General features: G+C 45.6%; 3 long non-coding RNA genes across 5 annotated transcripts in view; 1 reads left to right on the forward strand and 2 right to left on the reverse strand.

Annotated features, from left to right (window-relative positions):
• The window catches only part of LOC134298946 (uncharacterized), a 125,190-nt gene that overhangs the window by 95,401 nt on the left and 11,766 nt on the right, over positions 1-18,023 (reverse strand). The gene's annotated exons all lie outside the window — the stretch shown is intronic.
• LOC103278555 (uncharacterized) overlaps positions 1-18,023 on the forward strand; it is a 32,118-nt gene that overhangs the window by 10,405 nt on the left and 3,690 nt on the right. For all 3 annotated transcript variants that reach the window (XR_001730190.2, XR_506142.3, XR_506141.3), the window contains one exon: positions 17,778-17,880. This is a non-coding gene — a long non-coding RNA (uncharacterized LOC103278555). The remainder of the gene's footprint in view (positions 1-17,777; positions 17,881-18,023) is intronic.
• On the reverse strand, positions 8,198-10,164 carry LOC134298944 (uncharacterized). The gene is made up of 2 exons (XR_010006076.1): positions 8,816-10,164; positions 8,198-8,732 (listed from the first exon to the last, which is right to left on the reverse strand). It is a non-coding gene; the product is annotated as an uncharacterized LOC134298944 (long non-coding RNA).

Below are 18,023 nucleotides of genomic sequence, written 5' to 3' on the forward strand. Positions count from 1 at the left end.
ACGAGAGACAGGGCTTTTTCGGTGGCGGCTCCACGGCTGTGGAACCCCTTGCCAAGGGAAATTAGGGAAGCCCCCTCACTCATGTCTTTTAGGAAGCAGCTGAAGACCTGGATGTGGACCCAAGTTTTTGGCCCATTCTAGGATATGGGTTGATATGACCTGATATATTCATGGGATTGATGTGAATTTGAATACGGACTGGCTCTGACTTTTCTACTGGCCCTGTTGTAATGGTCACACGGTGTTTTACTGTTTTAATTGGGTATGATATTGGTTTTTAAGTGTGTTTTACGATTGTTGGTTTTTACTACATTTTATATTATATGTGGCATTTAATTTTGCCATTGTGTAAGACCGCTCTGGGTCCTCCTGGGGGAGAAGAGCGGTATATTAAATAAATAAATACATAATATAATATTAGTGCTCTCTCATATGTACAGGCAGTCCCCCAGTTATGAACAAGATTGCTTCTGTTTTGCTGCCTGTGGCCCTGTTCAGAAGATTTGACCTCACTTTCTGTCCCTATAATAATTGGATTTTGAAACATTTGGCTTATTGTGGAAACAAGGACTGGGGATAGAACTTCAGTGGAGACACCTTTTCCCCATGATCATTCTTCCAGGAGTGAATTTCCTTTCTGAGGAGTAGATTTCTCTCCTTTCCTATTGTCTAACCCTTGTTCTTAACTATGAGTTATTTGTAAGCCAGATGTTTGAAACTCAAGGACTGCCTGTAATGTTGTTGCTTTTTGTGCCTTTTGAGTTTTTTCTGACTTAGGGCAACCCTAAGGTGGCTATATCACAGGGTTTTCTTGACAAAATTTGTTCAAAGGGGATTTGCCTTTGCCTTCCTCTGAGACTGAGGAAGTAGGTTTCCAGGACCAAGCCAAGATTTAAATAAGCCCTGGTCTCCAGAGTCGTAGTTCGACTCTTGAACCACTACAGCATACTGACTTTTTGTTTCAGATATAAGTAATAACAATTCTTCAGATATTGGGAGCAATCAGAAATACAGGAATCATTTTAATTCAGTTCTAAAATGTGGACGGTATCTGGATCACAGTGCTTGCCCACAGAGAAAGTAATGCCATGTTATCTCTCAGGCCCCTTCCACACTGTCCCTACATCCCAGGATATGATCCCAAATTATCTTCTTATTCTAGATTATCTGGCAGTGGAGACTCATATAATTCCAATTTAAATCAGATAATCTGGGATCAGATCCTGGGGTACAGGATCTCAAATCTCTCTCTTTGCCCCCTCCTCAAATAATCTGCAACAATCCCTGTCCACTTTACATGCTTCTACTAACATATAGCTTTGGTTGTTTTTTTTTTCATTTTTATTTAATTAAAAAATAACAATAACAAATGTCTATTATTTTTTCACTCTGTTTTGTTGAGCTTCAACATTTTTAGTTTTAACATATTATCCACAAAATAAACTCTGAAAGATAAAAATGGGTGCTACCTTCCCCCGGACCAAACCACTTAATATATTATTTCCAAAACATTATTGTTTCCATGGCAGGTTTGCTCCCCTGCCCTTCAGCAAACCCATATACTATAAATTTTCCCCATATTTCCCAAAAATCATTTAGTTTCCATATTCCTTTTTAGTCTTAATACCACGTGTCAATCATTTATCACTAGATTCCATACTTCTTTATACCAATCTTCTAGCTGAAAATCATGTTTTTCTTTCCAATTTTTGACTATTATCAGGCTCACTGCTGTTAGTAAATTGGAGATTAACGCCTTCGTTTTTGTGATATTTTAATATCAGGGCCGGCCCCACTAATGAGGCACCTGACGCCGCCGCCTCGGGCGCAGGCCCGGGGGGGCGCCGTCAGGCTGGGCGGGAGGCGGGGCACCGCCCTAACGGTGCCCCGCCTCCCGCCCAGTGCGCCCTGGCCCGTCTGGCCTGCTAGAAAAGGCCAGACGGGCGAGCGGGAGTAGCGTGGGAGGAGGCGGGGCCAGCTCTGACGCCGCTCCCCCCCCCGGCCAAGCGTGCCTTGGCCCTGCCTCCCACGCAGCGTGGGAGGCGGGGCCAAGGCACGCTGGGCGGGGGGGGAGCGGCGTCAGAGCTGGCCCCGCCCCCCCGCCCAGCGTGCCCTGGCCCCGCCTCCCACGTTGCATGGGAGGCAGGGCCAAGGCACGCTGGGCGGGGGGGGGGAGCGGCGTCAGAGCTGGCCCCGCCTCCCACGCTACCCCCGCTCACCCGTCTGGCCTTTTGTAGCAGGCCAGACTCAGCGGAGGTTTCTCCAGGCCGCGATTGCGGCCTGGAGGAACCTCCGCTGAGTCTGGCCTGCTACAAAAGGCCAGACGGGCGAGCGGGGGTAGAATGGGAAGCGGGGCCAGCTCTGGCCCCGCCCCCCCCGCCCAGCGTGCCCTGGCCCCGCCTCCCACGTTGCATGGGAGGCAGGGCCAAGGCACGCTGGGCGGGGGGGGAGCGGCGTCAGAGCTGGCCCCGCCCCCCCGCCCAGCGTGCCCTGGCCCCGCCTCCCACGTTGCGTGGGAGGCAGGGCCAAGGCACGCTGGGCGGGGGGGGAGCGGCGTCAGAGCTGGCCCCGCCTCCCACGCTACCCCCGCTCACCCGTCTGGCCTTTTGTAGCAGGCCAGACTCAGCGGAGGTTTCTCCAGGCCGCGATTGCGGCCTGGAGGAACCTCCGATGAGTCTGGCCTGCTACAAAAGGCCAGACGGGCGAGCGGGGGTAGAATGGGAAGCGGGGCCATCTCTGGCCCCGCCCCCCCGCCCAGCGTGCCCTGGCCCCGCCTCCCACGTTGCGTGGGAGGCAGGGCCAAGGCACGCTGGGCGGGGGGGAGCGGCGTCAGAGCTGGCCCCGCCCCCCTGCCCAGCGTGCCCTGGCCCCGCCTCCCACGTTGCGTGGGAGGCAGGGCCAAGGCACGCTGGGCGGGGGGGGGGGGAGCGGCGTCAGAGCTGGCCCCGCCTCCCACGCTACCCCCGCTCACCCGTCTGGCCTTTTGTAGCAGGCCAGACTCAGCGGAGGTTTCTCCAGGCCGCGATTGCGGCCTGGAGGAACCTCCGCTGAAGTCTGGCCTGCTACAAAAGGCCAGACGGGCGAGCGGGGGTAGCGTGGGAGGCGGGGCCAACTCTGGCCCCGCCCCCCGCCCAGCGTGCCCTGGCCCCGCCTCCCACGTTGCATGGGAGGCAGGGCCAAGGCACGCTGGGCGGGGGGGGAGCGGCGTCAGAGCTGGCCCCGCCCCCCCCGCCCAGCGTGCCCTGGCCCCGCCTCCCACGTTGCGTGGGAGGCAGGGCCAAGGCACGCTGGGCGGGGGGGGAGCGGCGTCAGAGCTGGCCCCGCCTCCCACGCTACCCCCGCTCACCCGTCTGGCCTTTTGTAGCAGGCCAGACTCAGCGGAGGTTTCTCCAGGCCGCGATTGCGGCCTGGAGGAACCTCCGATGAGTCTGGCCTGCTACAAAAGGCCAGACGGGCGAGCGGGGGTAGAATGGGAAGCGGGGCCAGCTCTGGCCCCGCCCCCCCGCCCAGCGTGCCCTGGCCCCGCCTCCCACGTTGCGTGGGAGGCAGGGCCAAGGCACGCTGGGCGGGGGGGGAGCGGCGTCAGAGCTGGCCCCGCCCCCCCGCCCAGCGTGCCCTGGCCCCGCCTCCCACGTTGCGTGGGAGGCGGGGCCAAGGCACGCTGGGCGGGGGGGGAGCGGCGTCAGAGCTGGCCCCGCCTCCCACGCTACCCCCGCTCACCCGTCTGGCCTTTTGTAGCAGGCCAGACTCAGCGGAGGTTTCTCCAGGCCGCGATTGCGGCCTGGAGGAACCTCCGATGAGTCTGGCCTGCTACAAAAGGCCAGACGGGCGAGCGGGGGTAGAATGGGAAGCGGGGCCAGCTCTGGCCCCGCCCCCCCGCCCAGCGTGCCCTGGCCCCGCCTCCCACGTTGCGTGGGAGGCAGGGCCAAGGCACGCTGGGCGGGGGGGGAGCGGCGTCAGAGCTGGCCCCGCCCCCCCGCCCAGCGTGCCCTGGCCCCGCCTCCCACGTTGCGTGGGAGGCAGGGCCAAGGCACGCTGGGCGGGGGGGGGGGGGAGCGGCGTCAGAGCTGGCCCCGCCTCCCACGCTACCCCCGCTCACCCGTCTGGCCTTTTGTAGCAGGCCAGACTCAGCGGAGGTTTCTCCAGGCCGCGATTGCGGCCTGGAGGAACCTCCGATGAGTCTGGCCTGCTACAAAAGGCCAGACGGGCGAGCGGGGGTAGAATGGGAAGCGGGGCCAGCTCTGGCCCCGCCCCCCCGCCCAGCGTGCCCTGGCCCCGCCTCCCACGTTGCGTGGGAGGCAGGGCCAAGGCACGCTGGGCGGGGGGGGAGCGGCGTCAGAGCTGGCCCCGCCCCCCCGCCCAGCGTGCCCTGGCCCCGCCTCCCACGTTGCGTGGGAGGCAGGGCCAAGGCACGCTGGGCGGGGGGGGGAGCGGCGTCAGAGCTGGCCCCGCCTCCCACGCTACCCCCGCTCACCCGTCTGGCCTTTTGTAGCAGGCCAGACTCAGCGGAGGTTTCTCCAGGCCGCGATTGCGGCCTGGAGGAACCTCCGATGAGTCTGGCCTGCTACAAAAGGCCAGACGGGCGAGCGGGGGTAGAATGGGAAGCGGGGCCAGCTCTGGCCCCGCCCCCCCGCCCAGCGTGCCCTGGCCCCGCCTCCCACGTTGCGTGGGAGGCAGGGCCAAGGCACGCTGGGCGGGGGGGGAGCGGCGTCAGAGCTGGCCCCGCCCCCCCGCCCAGCGTGCCCTGGCCCCGCCTCCCACGTTGCGTGGGAGGCAGGGCCAAGGCACGCTGGGCGGGGGGGGGGAGCGGCGTCAGAGCTGGCCCCGCCTCCCACGCTACCCCCGCTCACCCGTCTGGCCTTTTGTAGCAGGCCAGACTCAGCGGAGGTTTCTCCAGGCCGCGATTGCGGCCTGGAGGAACCTCCGCTGAAGTCTGGCCTGCTACAAAAGGCCAGACGGGCGAGCGGGGGTAGCGTGGGAGGCGGGGCCAACTCTGGCCCCGCCCCCCGCCCAGCGTGCCTGGCCCCGCCTCCCACGTTGCGTGGGAGGCGGGGCCAGGGCACGCTGGGCGGGGGGCGGGGCCAACTCTGGCCCCGCCCCCCTCACTAGTCGCCCTGGCCCCCGCCTCCCACGCAGCATGGGAGGCGGGGCCAGGGCACGCTGGGCGGGGCCAGGGCGCCGGTGGCGGGGGCGCTTTTCAGCACCCCCGCTTCACATCAAAAAATATCTCCGGCCGGCCCTGTTTAATATTATCATATATCGATAAAAAAGCTATTTCTGATGTACTCATTATCCCAAATTTTGTTATCCCCTTATCTCTTGAAATACCATTTTCCCAAAACTTTGTATATAATTGCAAGTTCACCACATACGTATATATGAGCCTATTTTTTGACAACCTCTTCAACATTGATTTAAATATTTCCTATCTATCTGATTTAATCTGACTGGTGTTACCATCTACATACAATCTTATAATAGCTTTTTTAAAATCCTTACAGACATATTTTTCAAAATTTACATATCTCATATTTCCTTCCATAATTGTACATTAAACTTTTTTCCACAATCTTTTCCCCATGTTTCTCTGAAGTGGTCTTGCACCTGCTCTTCTTCCATCAATATTTTGTAAATATCACTTGTTGTGCCTTTAATTGTTTCATTTCCTGTTTTAGCCCCTCTTTGAATAATCATTATTTCAAATTTTGTATACTCTCTACCAAACTTGTATTTCTTTTGTATGTCTGCTGACCATTTTTCCAATTGTAAGCTCTTAAACCACGAACATACAGCTTTGTAAACCTATTTTTAAGTGTTCCTTCTCTGTTTACTTCCTACTTTATTCCCATAAGTGTTTCACAAAAAAATCAAATCACCTTCGAACATAAAATGAAGTGGTTTGCATTGACTTAAAATTATACAATGGAATTTTTTTTATCCCATACTGCTGCATAGGGATTGTGTAAAAGCAAATAGTAGGATCCTCGTGTGCCTTGTAAAATGTTGACAACTGTAGCTGACAAATGTGGCATAGGTTGCCATTTTTAGTACGTCCTAAGTTGTAAATGTTTTATTCATGTAGAACAAATTATTCTCAAACTGGGCTGGCTGGCTGTTTAGGTCCTATTGCAGAATTACAGCTTGTGATGTTTGCTGCAATAATATCATATCTTTCCTTCAAGGAGTTAAAAGCAGAGTACATAATCCTACCTATGCATATTTATCCTTATATGTGTCCTGGTAGGAGATAGTGAATAGCCAAAAGCCACCAAGGCATATCTGCCAGTCCAGAGCAAAATACTTTAGGCTTGAACAGGAGATGGCCACATAGTTCATACCCAAACCATAGTGGCAGCTGGCAGAAGTTTACATGGTTCAGCTGGGTAGGAACTGGTTCATCCTTATTGCACCATCAGCTTATCTTTTCTGTTGCCATCACTATTGACAGCACATTTATGGGAGAGCTCCTAGATGTTGTGGGTCTCCTATGCTGACATCAATAGAAGTTTGTACAAAACCAGGAAGAAGGGGGAGAGATTTAATCTGGTTTACACCATGATAAAGACTAGATGTTTCTGAACATCATGTAAACATCTGGAACAACTTCTCAGCCACTGAGGTTTACTGGGCTCATGTAGATCAGCCCCAGTCAGCTTCATAATTGAGTGGAGATCTGAATCTCTGGCCCCTTTACAATGCCATATAACCCAGATTATCAAAGCAGGTAACACATTATCTGCTTTGAACTGGGTTATATAAAGTAAAAACCTGGCTCTGGGATCAGGCCTTTGGAGAACAGTGCAGTGCAATAATAGTTTTGGAATGTGTGCAGTGACCATGGAACGGCCTTAGACTATGATTTCTGGATGGCGTGATTTTAATATTGAATGTAATGTTTTAATATGTTAAATATGTAATAATTTTAATTCAATTTATTTTAAGATTAATGTTTGTATGTGTTTAAAGCATTAAAAGATTGCCATATGTATGCCACCTTGAGTCCACTTTGGGGTAGAGAAAGGAGGAATATAAATAGGGTAAATAAATAAATGAATATATGAGTCTACACTGCCATATAATCCAGTTCAAAGCATATAATATAGATTTTATTTGGCAGTGTAGAAGGGGTCTTGGTCTTCCCAATTCTAATCCAACATTCAAACCATTACAACTCTCTGTCTCTCAGTTATGCAAAGAATAAGCTTCAGTATTAAAAGTTTAAATGTTAAAAAAATATGTGAAATAGGTAAAAGATCTAACAGAAAGATTACATTTAAACAAATACTATTTAGATCTTTAATGCTGGAGTTTTTAAAAAAAGAATATGTACTGTTAATGGCTGTATTTTAGAATAGATTTCAATATTTCTAATGGAACACAGAGCTGTTTTCATGTTGGCAGCGACAGCCTCCTACCATGCTGCCACCCCAGTTCACCAACAGAGCCCCATATCATATGCTGGGCAATGTGGGGCTCCATGGGTGAACTGGGGCAAAAGTGTCTTAGGATGCTAATTTTGCCCCATGTGATCTACAGAGCTGCAACCAAATTGCTAACTGAAGCTGATGCAATGGAAATACAACTTCTTTGTAGCATCCTCTTCATTTGCTGGAGTTTTGTTTGTTGGTATAATTCAACAGTCTGGTCATGATGTATAAAGCTATATTTAGTTCATGCTCAAGTTATATGAAGACCAATATCTCCCCATATGAGCTTGTTTGGGTTCTAAGATCTTAGAGGGAAACCCTATGCTCAGTTGATAGGAACAAAAGAGAGGGCCTTCTTGCTCCCAGACTTTGGAATTCTATCTTTAGGAATATAGGAATGTCTATCTCCTTTTTCTCGTTCTACCAGCAGGGAAAAACTTTCCTTTTCCATCAGGCTTTTGGCATTCCCATTGATGGACTTTTAGTATTGTACTGTTTTGTTAATTTTTAAAATATTGTCATTTAACTAATTTTAAATGGTTTTTTAAAAAGCTATCTGTGTATGTATATATATGTGTGTGTGTATAATGTTTCTTATGGCTTTTAATCTGTACCATATTTAATCATTTGTAAGCAGCCTTCTGTCTCATTATTGGGGGTAAGGTAAACAAAAAAAACTGAAGTATAATAATGAGTATATGGGGGGGGGGAGTGCCATTTATGCACATGCTAGCACATGCATGCCTTGTCAAAGACAGAACGCCACCAGATAAAGTTCAACACAGTTTATTAAAGTTACAGAACTAAAAAGTGCCCGTATGAAACAAAGGACTAGGCAAACACTTGCCTTCAGTGTAAAAGATACACAAAAAAGACTCCGCTGATACTAAAAGTGGTTCAAAAGATAAACCGGATTAAACAGGAGTTTAATCCGGGTTAAACAGAAAATGCTTACTTCAGCCCGGCAATTTAAACAAACAAAAGTTGATAAACAAGGATTCAAAGAAACATAAATAGCTGGCAGCAGATTCCTCTCTGCTACTCGAAAGCTGCAAATGAGTAACTAAGGTTGTTACTCCCCCGTGCAACAAACGGAATCCGGATCCAGGCACTTCAATCAGGGTAGCAACGGTCAGCAGGGTCCCAGTCCGGTCCGAGGTCGAAAGCCAGGTACAGATGTCTTTGGTTCACCAATTCCACCGAAAGCCACAGAAGGGGTAGTCCGAGGTCGTAGTCAGTCAGTCAGTCCAGCGTCAATCCAGAATAGGCAATTAATGTCCGTCAAGAAGACGACGGAGGTCCAAGCTAATAAGATTAAACACAGGTTGCACAACAAAAGTCCACACAGTTCCTCCCGCCGTCTATGCCCAGTGTCCTTGGTAACTTACGTATTCAGCAAACGAAACACACCCGTCTTCAGGAAATTCCCAACAAGAGCCCAAGCGTTCGTCCAGATTACCTTGCCCAACGCAATAAAGCTAGCCATGTGAGGGATGAAGAATAAAAGAAGCATTGGAGGCTTTTTAGATATGAAACTTGAGCAAAGATTGGGTAATTTGTAGGGTCTTATTAGAGCCTTTACCCTGGAATAAGCCAGTAAAAAAATAAAACAAACAGTCATGCTGTTTGGACTTTGTACTATTTCCTCCACCAAATTCCTAGATGTCCCTCTATTTGAGGTGCTGAATTTTCAAATGCCTAACTTCACAAATTCCCAGATTTCCAGAATGGAATATCTTAATGCTTCCAAACACCTCCTTTATAGGCCGGGGCTCATTCCTCTGAGATCAATGAAATTACTCATGGTCATTGTCCATACTCCAAAACAAAGGCAAGGCAGCCAGCTATTATTAGCTCTTGTCTGGAATAAATGCAGCCAGCTATTATTAGCTCTTGCCTGATGAAGAAAAAGCATCAGCAAAAGCTGCTGATGTTGGAGATGAGAAACCTGCCCATTCCTTACTTCCTGCTTGTGATCACGGCCAGGAATGAACACACTACACCCTCCACATTGGACACTTCATTGTACAAGGGTTGGAGAAAGGCCTCATTTCCACCAGACTCAACAACACTAATATAGCACAATCCAGTCTTACAATTTTCTCTGACTCACAAAGTCCAACTTTCTATATGCAACCAGTGGTTAAAATACATGAACAATAGACAGAAAATAGAACATAAGCCCACTGAACACCATAAGCCATGTACATTATTCGTTGAATTTTTGTGGCATACTAGTTCCTATAATTTTTCCTTTTGGTTAGTTAGAAATTGTCAGGCCTATTCAGATATTTGCTAGGACATGTTAGAACTTAAAGTCTGGAATAGCCAGGGATGTGCATCCAAGCCAACATACACACAACAAAGAGGATCTTCATTGTTGTGCGTTCCTGCATGGCAGGGGGTTGAACTGAATGGCCCTTGTGCTCTCTTCCAACTCTATGATTCTTCGGACCTTTAGGTGAAGAACCAGAAGGTCTTCAAGTAATCCTCCAACTTTTCATCTCCAACCAGAAATTGGTCTGCTGATGTCTGGTGGTAACTTCCGGCATGCTAGCACCCAAAATTAGATATTTGACAAGGACAAAACCTGTATCCTTCACTGCAATTGGTCACTTTTCTTTGTCTCTTGCATATAGTGAACATACTGTGTTTTGCTGTTTCACTAGGATTTATTTTAATATGGTGTGTACATGATGGGAAAAAGCATGTAAAATTTAAGAGAAAATATACTTATTTTTATATACTCTGCCATTTAAAATTTTGGTTTATGTTAGATTTTTTATGGCTTGTGCTACTTCAGTACCACAGAGAACCCAATAAAAAGCACTGTCTGTATCTTTATTGAAAGTTTACTGAAATTATTTTTCCCTTATGTGTGTATAAGTGTGTGGAAGAGTGTGTTTGGGTACTTCTATGTTTGTGTGTTATTCATCAGATGTATAGCCTATCAATAGAAGGACAAACAGAGACAAGGTCAAAGTAAAAGATTCTTTAGAATAGCTTCTAAGCAGGCAGTAGAATTAGGACTGATTTATGAATGTATTTTCACAATTTACTTGAAAATTTGTAATGTCTCTGCAGCTTGGCAACAAAAAAAGAGGTGAGCGTAATGTGAAGGAATGCTTCTATTCCACTTTATTGTAAAATTATCCCATGTTACCTGCTCTAATCCCCTGAAAACAAATTAAATCCTCACTAAGCTGACTTTAAATCAATAGTTTCATTTAAGAATAGTGTGACTTAATAAAAATAAAAAACTAACTGGTCCAGCCAATTTAAGAGGGAAATAAATCATTGCCCAGGGAAAGAAACAGATTTGACTTGTATATGGGCCATAGTTTTGTTGAGGGGGATGAGCCGGCTGTCTGAATTAACTCGGAGTATATTGCAAATCTCTTTCGCTGTATTCCAAAATCTGCTTCTTTGTATAAGTTGCGGGGGGGGGGGGGGGGTCTGAACTAGGAAGTTTTATGAACTGTGAAACCATTTATTTGAGAGCACATGACACCAAATGAAAAGAAAATACATAGGGCAAGATCTTATTCATGACCTACAGTAAAGTTATATGGGGGCTGGGGGATTTTTTTAACATCAATTGTGCAATGGCTACCATGGCTTTTTGCACACATATTGTGCAATTGTTAATGAGCATTCTATACATATATATTTCATAGCTATGCATTTCATAGCAGGTTATACTAAATAAAGCAAGATAAAAAAAAATGCTGTGACAGAAGAGAAATGCTGTGTCCTACCACCGCAAAATTGCCAGTCCTATGACAGTTTTACCTCAGTTCCGGGACAGAGACCACCAGAACCTATCAGATGACATAGATCTACTTCTGGCGGGGCTCCGTCCCTGAACTGAGGCAAAACTGTCATAAAAGGGAGCAGTGAGAACACGGAGGGGGGGGGCTTCCCGTGCTCTCATTGAGAAGAACGGGGGAAGCTGGGTGGCCACACTTCCCCCTGTGGGATAAGGTAAGGGGCGATGCAGGCAATGTGAGGCACAGGGTTACAGGTTCCCCATGCTGCTTGCTGGAATTACAATAATCCATAGTGAATCTCACCCCACCCTCCCACACCTGCTATCTCCCACAATTTCTACCTCAATGTGACAAGCTCCTTAGTATATGAAGAATAATCTGCTAAAAACCTGGCTAATTGCTGAACTACCATTTTACACGGGTTTCGGTTCTGCATCCTCTTAGGCTGGGGGAGCTGGGAAGGAAGAAACCTGTAAAAGCTGTTAGTTTTGTGGAAGGTGGAAGTCAGATAGTTGGCAAGGGTGAGACAGTGATAAGCTTTGTAGCTTTATTCACAATGTAGAATTCACCTTATATGGGTTTGCCATTCTTATTTTTCAGAATAAATTAGATCTAATTTTGCTGATTGACTGGCAGAATAAGATGGGGTCACTAGTGGTTGTGATTCCAATAAAACAAAACAAATATAGAAAATCCCTTTCACCACTCCCAGCTAGAAATTTTTGACTCCCATATTTACTCCATTTTAGAAGAAATGGGTTTGATCCCCTCAGGAAACATGTTTAGAAGTATGAAATTGCTTTTGTATATGTCCACTGCTAACAAGTTGAAGGAGCCCCGGTGGCGAAGTGCGTTAAAGCGCTAAGCTGCTGAACTTGCTGACCGAAAGGTCCCAGGTTCAAATCCCGGAAGCGGCATGAGCGGCCGCTGTTAGCTCCAGCTCCTGCCAACCTAGCAGTTCGAAAACATACCAATGTGAGTAGATCAATAGGTACCGCTCTGGCGGGAAGCTAACGGCACTCCATGCAGTCATGCCAGCCACATGACCTTGGAGGTGTCTACGGACTTAGAGGTGTCTTCGGCTTAGAAATAGAGATGAGCACCAACCCCCAGAGTCAGACATGACTGGACTTAACGTCAGGGGAACCCTTTACCTTTTTTAACAAGTTGAAACTATCTAAACAGCAAGTTTATATTGAATGAAGTCATTGCTTCATGAGGATTCTGGGAAACATGTGGCCCTCCTGACATGGTGATGAACAATCCCATCCATCTCATCCAGACAAGTCAGTGGTGAAAGATTCTGGGAGAGGTAGTTTGTCAATATTTGGAGAGCTACAGATTCCCCATCTTTGTTGTATGGAGATCATTTTTTGTTTTCTTTGATCAAAATGATCTGCATACAACTAGGGTGGGGAATCTGTGGCCCTCCAAATATTGGGTTAGATAGAATGACCTTTGTGCTCTCTTCCAACTCTATTATTCTATGCAGCCATCCAAGGCTTCCAAGTTCTTTCCTGGGCCTATAAACAATAGGTCTGTAGACGAAACTCTGTAGACGAAACAGTAGGTCATGGCCTGAACCTGAAAACCTCTCATTAGATGCATAACAAAATCTTTTAATGAACCTTTAATGCTTCATTTCACCTTAGTGACAGTGATGGGGCTAAAGCCATATGGGTGTTGTTTATTGACAATACATAATAGTCAGCAATCAAAGATATTGACATCAAATTGTCAGAATTTACATGTTTTTCTGTTCTCCAGACTATAGTGGTTTTAAAACTGGCTTGTACAGCTTAAACTGCTTACATGGGATCCATTTTAAAACTCTGTGAGTAGCTTTACTTTAAGCCCTATGTACTGGCCATTCAGCATCTGACTTGGAAGATTGTCGAGTTATCTATATATCCAATCCTTCCTTAGCCATCTCGCTAATCCATCACATAAAAGGGGTTGCATTGGTAAGAAATGTTGTTTTATGAGGACATGGGCATCTAAATAGTGCTGACAGCATTATTCTAGATGGTACTAAGTGCATGGCCTGAAAAACATGTCTTCTAATTTGTATTCCCACCCTCAAAGCTTCTAGACTGTCAGACCCTCTCTGATGATAAGATATAAACTCTTCAGGGAACTGTATCAAATAGTGTCTCACAAGATCATCAACAACTGTTTTTGTTCTTTTTAGTGTTTACTTATCATTTTTTCTTATCCTTTCTTGATTCTGCGCCTGCCTATTTTTTATATGGATAACCATCTTAGGTTAGAGTTTGGATGAAGGAGTGTCGTGCATTTTACATTTGTATTTGATGGAGTCTGAGCAGCTAGACAAATAGCAAGTGGACTGAGCATCCTTTATAAGCATCTTTTATAAGGCTGGCAACCCATTGTTATAGATACACATAGCTGGGATGGCAAATACTATGACTTGCACTCATATTGCTATAATACACATTCCTATGGTTATGTTTAGACAGAAAGACAGACCAGTTTTGATGTGTGGTCTATCAGAGATATCTCTTCCTGGTGGCTACATTGGATGAAATACTTATTCTGAAATAGTATCCCTCCAAAAAATTCAGAGCAATGTTTTGGTACATCCCATTGTTTTTGCGTGAATCAGAATAAACTGTGACTTAAAGGCATTTTGTATTTCATGCAAAATCCAGTGCAATCCAATGTCAGACCCCCTCCGATCCAATGCAATTGTCATCCAAAGGCTGGCTAATTTTATTTGTGTTTCTTTCTTATAGTGTTATCTGCCTGGAACAACCTCAAAGTGTAGGTCTTGGCATATATGTTGCAACTGAGGCCACAGCTAAAACCCTGGGAGACAATCCATATGAAGATGTACTATTCTTTTGAAGGCATTGCATGACCAGCAAGAGTATGCCAAAGGTCTGGATCAGGGGAGGCGAAATGGGGACATTGCCCCTCAAATAAGAATTCTCTTTCCCTAAGTAATATTTCTTCAGCCCTTCTAGCATTCTATAGAGTGAGACATTGAGAATCAATCATCTTACAAACCTGGCATTTTCTGTTTGAATTCCCTTGGCAACCAACCATGCCTGTTCCTTTTATTTGGATGCCTAAATTATATTTCTAAATGCTCAGTATTCATTTTAAATAACTGCAATACTAGAACTTTGGAGACTGAAGGAAAATTTAGAAGAAAAGTGGAATATATATCAAATAAATAAATATATCATATACAAGGAGCAGAACTCCTATTTAGAGCAGCAATGCACTCATGCCTCCTCTACTGGAATAGCTGTTTTCATGAACCCAAGCAGACAGTCATGTCTCCTCTACCTCCTGATGGGAGTTTTTGACTGCCTGAATAAGGCTACAGTTTATTTTATTTCTGTATATACAAAGTTATTTCAAGATTTATGAAAACATGAGCTGTGGCTGACCACCATTATAGAATCCCACCACTCTCATCCACCTGTCATGTATACGACTAGATCAATGATGAGCAATGTGCAGCCAATTATTTCAGCTTTGACCCCACCACTTTATCCTCCATCTCATCCTCTCTGGGCTGTTCTGCCATACAGTCTTCTCTCCCAGCTTGAACGTGATCTATTTCCTCATCTTTGTGGTTTTGAATGCTGCCTTTTACCCGTCCTAGAAGGACCAACATTTTAAACCATTCCATTTGCTGAATCTTCTATGCCAGTGGTTTCCTCAAAATGCTGACCATTTACCTCAAACTGTGTTGTCCAGTCCTCTCTAGTCATATAAATACCTGGGCTAGAATTAGTCTGATAACTGCTCCTTGGCAATTAAAACAGCTAAACCTATCAGTTCTATGTAGTCTATAGAACTGCGGTGGGGCAGTGGGTTAAACCCTTGTGCCAGCAGGATTGATGACTTGAAGGTTGGGTTGCTGAAATGAAGGTTGCCGGTTTGAATTCAGCCCGAGGAGAGCGTGGATGAGCTCCCTCTATCAGCTCCAGCTCCATTCAGGGACATGAGAGAAGCCTCCCACAAAGATGTTAAAACATCAAAACATCCGGGCGTCTCCTAGTCAACGTCCTTGCAGATGGCCAATTTTTTCACATCAGAAGCGACTTGCAGTTTCTCAAATCATTCCTGACATGGAAAAAATGTAGTCTATCTCTCAAACACAACCTTCTGTTCAAGCTGCTCTCTTTTTCTCTGTGGCCACTTAATTCTAGCATTATGTGTCAGAAACACAAAATATTCTGCCATATATCCAAGCTGTTTCTCCACATGCACACATGAAAATGTGAATGTGTTACAAGTAAGGTCTTGTGGTAAAGAAAACACACTTTTATCATTCTTAATGGTTTATGGCCAGTAGAATTATCATCCCTTGAACTGCGAAAGCTGGATCTCCTGAAAAATTACAGCAACACAGATGCAGGCAGCGAAAAAGCATTACAATGGTTTCGCTAAGGACAGACTTCTCTGGCTCCAGCCAGCTGAGACAATTTTAGAATTTTACCCATAATTCCTTATATTATAGTATAGCTCTTTATAGTTTAATAAGTTTCCACACTGTTGTGACATCTGACAGGCAGTGCCTGTGTTGGTAGGGGAACCAAAGTATGAACGATGCATTGTTGACTGTAACGAATACCTGTCAATTTTAAAGTGACAATTTCTACTTATGTTAACTCACAAAAGAAAAGGTAAAACACCCTTTCCCAGGATATTTTGAAAAGAAATGAGGAAACATTTGATATGAGCTTTCACAGCTAGAACAAAACCTAAAGGCTTAGCTTAACATGATGAAAGGAAATCGGAGAAATGTGAGGGGCGGAAATTAACATATGACCAGATTGACAGGTACTATGGGGAAAGCTATGTAAGTGGATGTGTAACTCACTAGTAAAATCAGCTTGTATTCTGCATAAACATTCCTGGCTGCCACTGGAAATCCCTCATGCTGATTCAGATACATCATGGAACAACTTCCATTTTCCATTCCAAGGAAGTTGAAATTGCTCTGAGCTTGAGATGCTCTTTATCAGTGAGATGCGTGCAGTGACCTGCATTTGAACGTTTAGATCCCAATTTCACATTCCCTTGCTAGGTCTGAGGTCAATGACATATTCCCTGGATCTAGAATGTATATGTCTCAAAAAGATTACAAGTGTGGGATTCAGTTATGTTTGTGGCACATACTTAAGACTGCAACTTATTTTTTCCCTTGCCAGATGCCTTTTCTTTAATATCTATTTGACAGGCACGGGCTAATAATATGGACTAGGATCCTCTTAGTGGTTTATGCAAGTATAACTGGAGCTCATACTACTTTGAGGAGCATTTCTCAAGGAGGTATCCTGTATTTCTTGCACATGGGATTTTCTCTGCTGCACAATACCAGCCAGATGGTTTCAGGTAGAACTCCATCCCTTCTTTTACCCCAGTAGTCATTGATACCCTGGAAGAACAACTGGAATCAGTTTGATGCCCCATCACCTTCTGGCCTGGACCACTTCTTTCCCTCCTAGCAGATTTATGGATATGAAGCTTTATGCTCCACAGACTTTTGTCTTGGTCTGTTCCCTACAGTCAATAGCTATACCTTCAAATTATAGATGATAAAATGGATTAGTAACAATTTCAAAGTTACATTTTTTCACAAATTTCTTCATAAATGTGAGTTATATAACTTGAGATTTTTTTAAAAAATAAATAAATATGAGAGAAAGCAAAAGTGACAAAGTCATCCATCTCTAAGTTTAGGGTATGATCCACTTGTGTGAATATGCTGATGGAGAACAGAACAGGCTGCCAGTAGAGGCATTCAAATCAGAACAAAACATACGTGATAAGAAAGAATCAGCAATAGACTAGCTTGTCCCACTGGTATTCTAAAATACGTAAAATTTTAGATTCACTCAGAGTTTAGTTTAAGTATTTTCATTTGTAATATAGTCATTCATACTGAATTTTGCATTTCTACAATCTGCACCACTGAAATGTCAGGATGGTACTAACTCTTCGGCAAAACACTGGTCATTCTTTCTTGAAGATTAACGGATGAGCAGACAAAGCAGAATGCAATCATACTTTGGCAGTGCATTTTCTTAAAGACATCACTTTCCCAGTTAATACCCTCAGCAATTGAGAAAACGGACATCATTAATGGCACTGTAGACAAATTGAGGGAGAAAAATTGTATCTAGCTTTTAAAAGCGTATGTCTTTAAACTAAAAGAGATCAATTACAAGAGCTATAAACATTTAAATCATTTTTTTCTGAACGTATATGCTGTGAATCTTTTCAGTAGAACATTCTCCAATAATAGCACATTTCCTTAACTGCACTGCAGTGCCACAATCATTTCAAAAGACTGGCTTTGTTATATGAACATAACTTTCTATTATATTTTAAAATACTGAAAGATGGTTGAAAGAGTTATCTAGGAAACTACTTGACTTTCTTTTCTATTCTTTCTTTGGCTTCTTTGGAAACATATAGAAATGTGACAATTGATGTATTCTTTTAAAGCTGGAGCAAGGAATCTCTAACCGTTGCAGCAGATTTGCCATGTACAGTCTTTGAATATCCTCTACAATGTCTTTTCTTGGACACACAGATGGAGGTCTTGTCTATATGAACAAAAAAATTCTGGACTCTTCCCAAATTCAGTACTGGTTGTCAACTTCTACTGAAGAATTCAAATTCAAAAGCAGGTGCAGGTAAGCTACTGGCTTTATGTTTCCTAGAACACGTCTGTACTGACCACTTAGGTCAGTATGAAGTCAGATCAGAAGTTAGTGATTATACAACACATGGGGCCAATCCACAGTAACTTGGGTAGATCACTGCCTAATTGCTGTAG

The sequence above is a fragment of the Anolis carolinensis genome, chromosome 4, assembly GCF_035594765.1.
Source record: "Anolis carolinensis isolate JA03-04 chromosome 4, rAnoCar3.1.pri, whole genome shotgun sequence".
Lineage (NCBI taxonomy): Eukaryota > Metazoa > Chordata > Lepidosauria > Squamata > Dactyloidae > Anolis > Anolis carolinensis.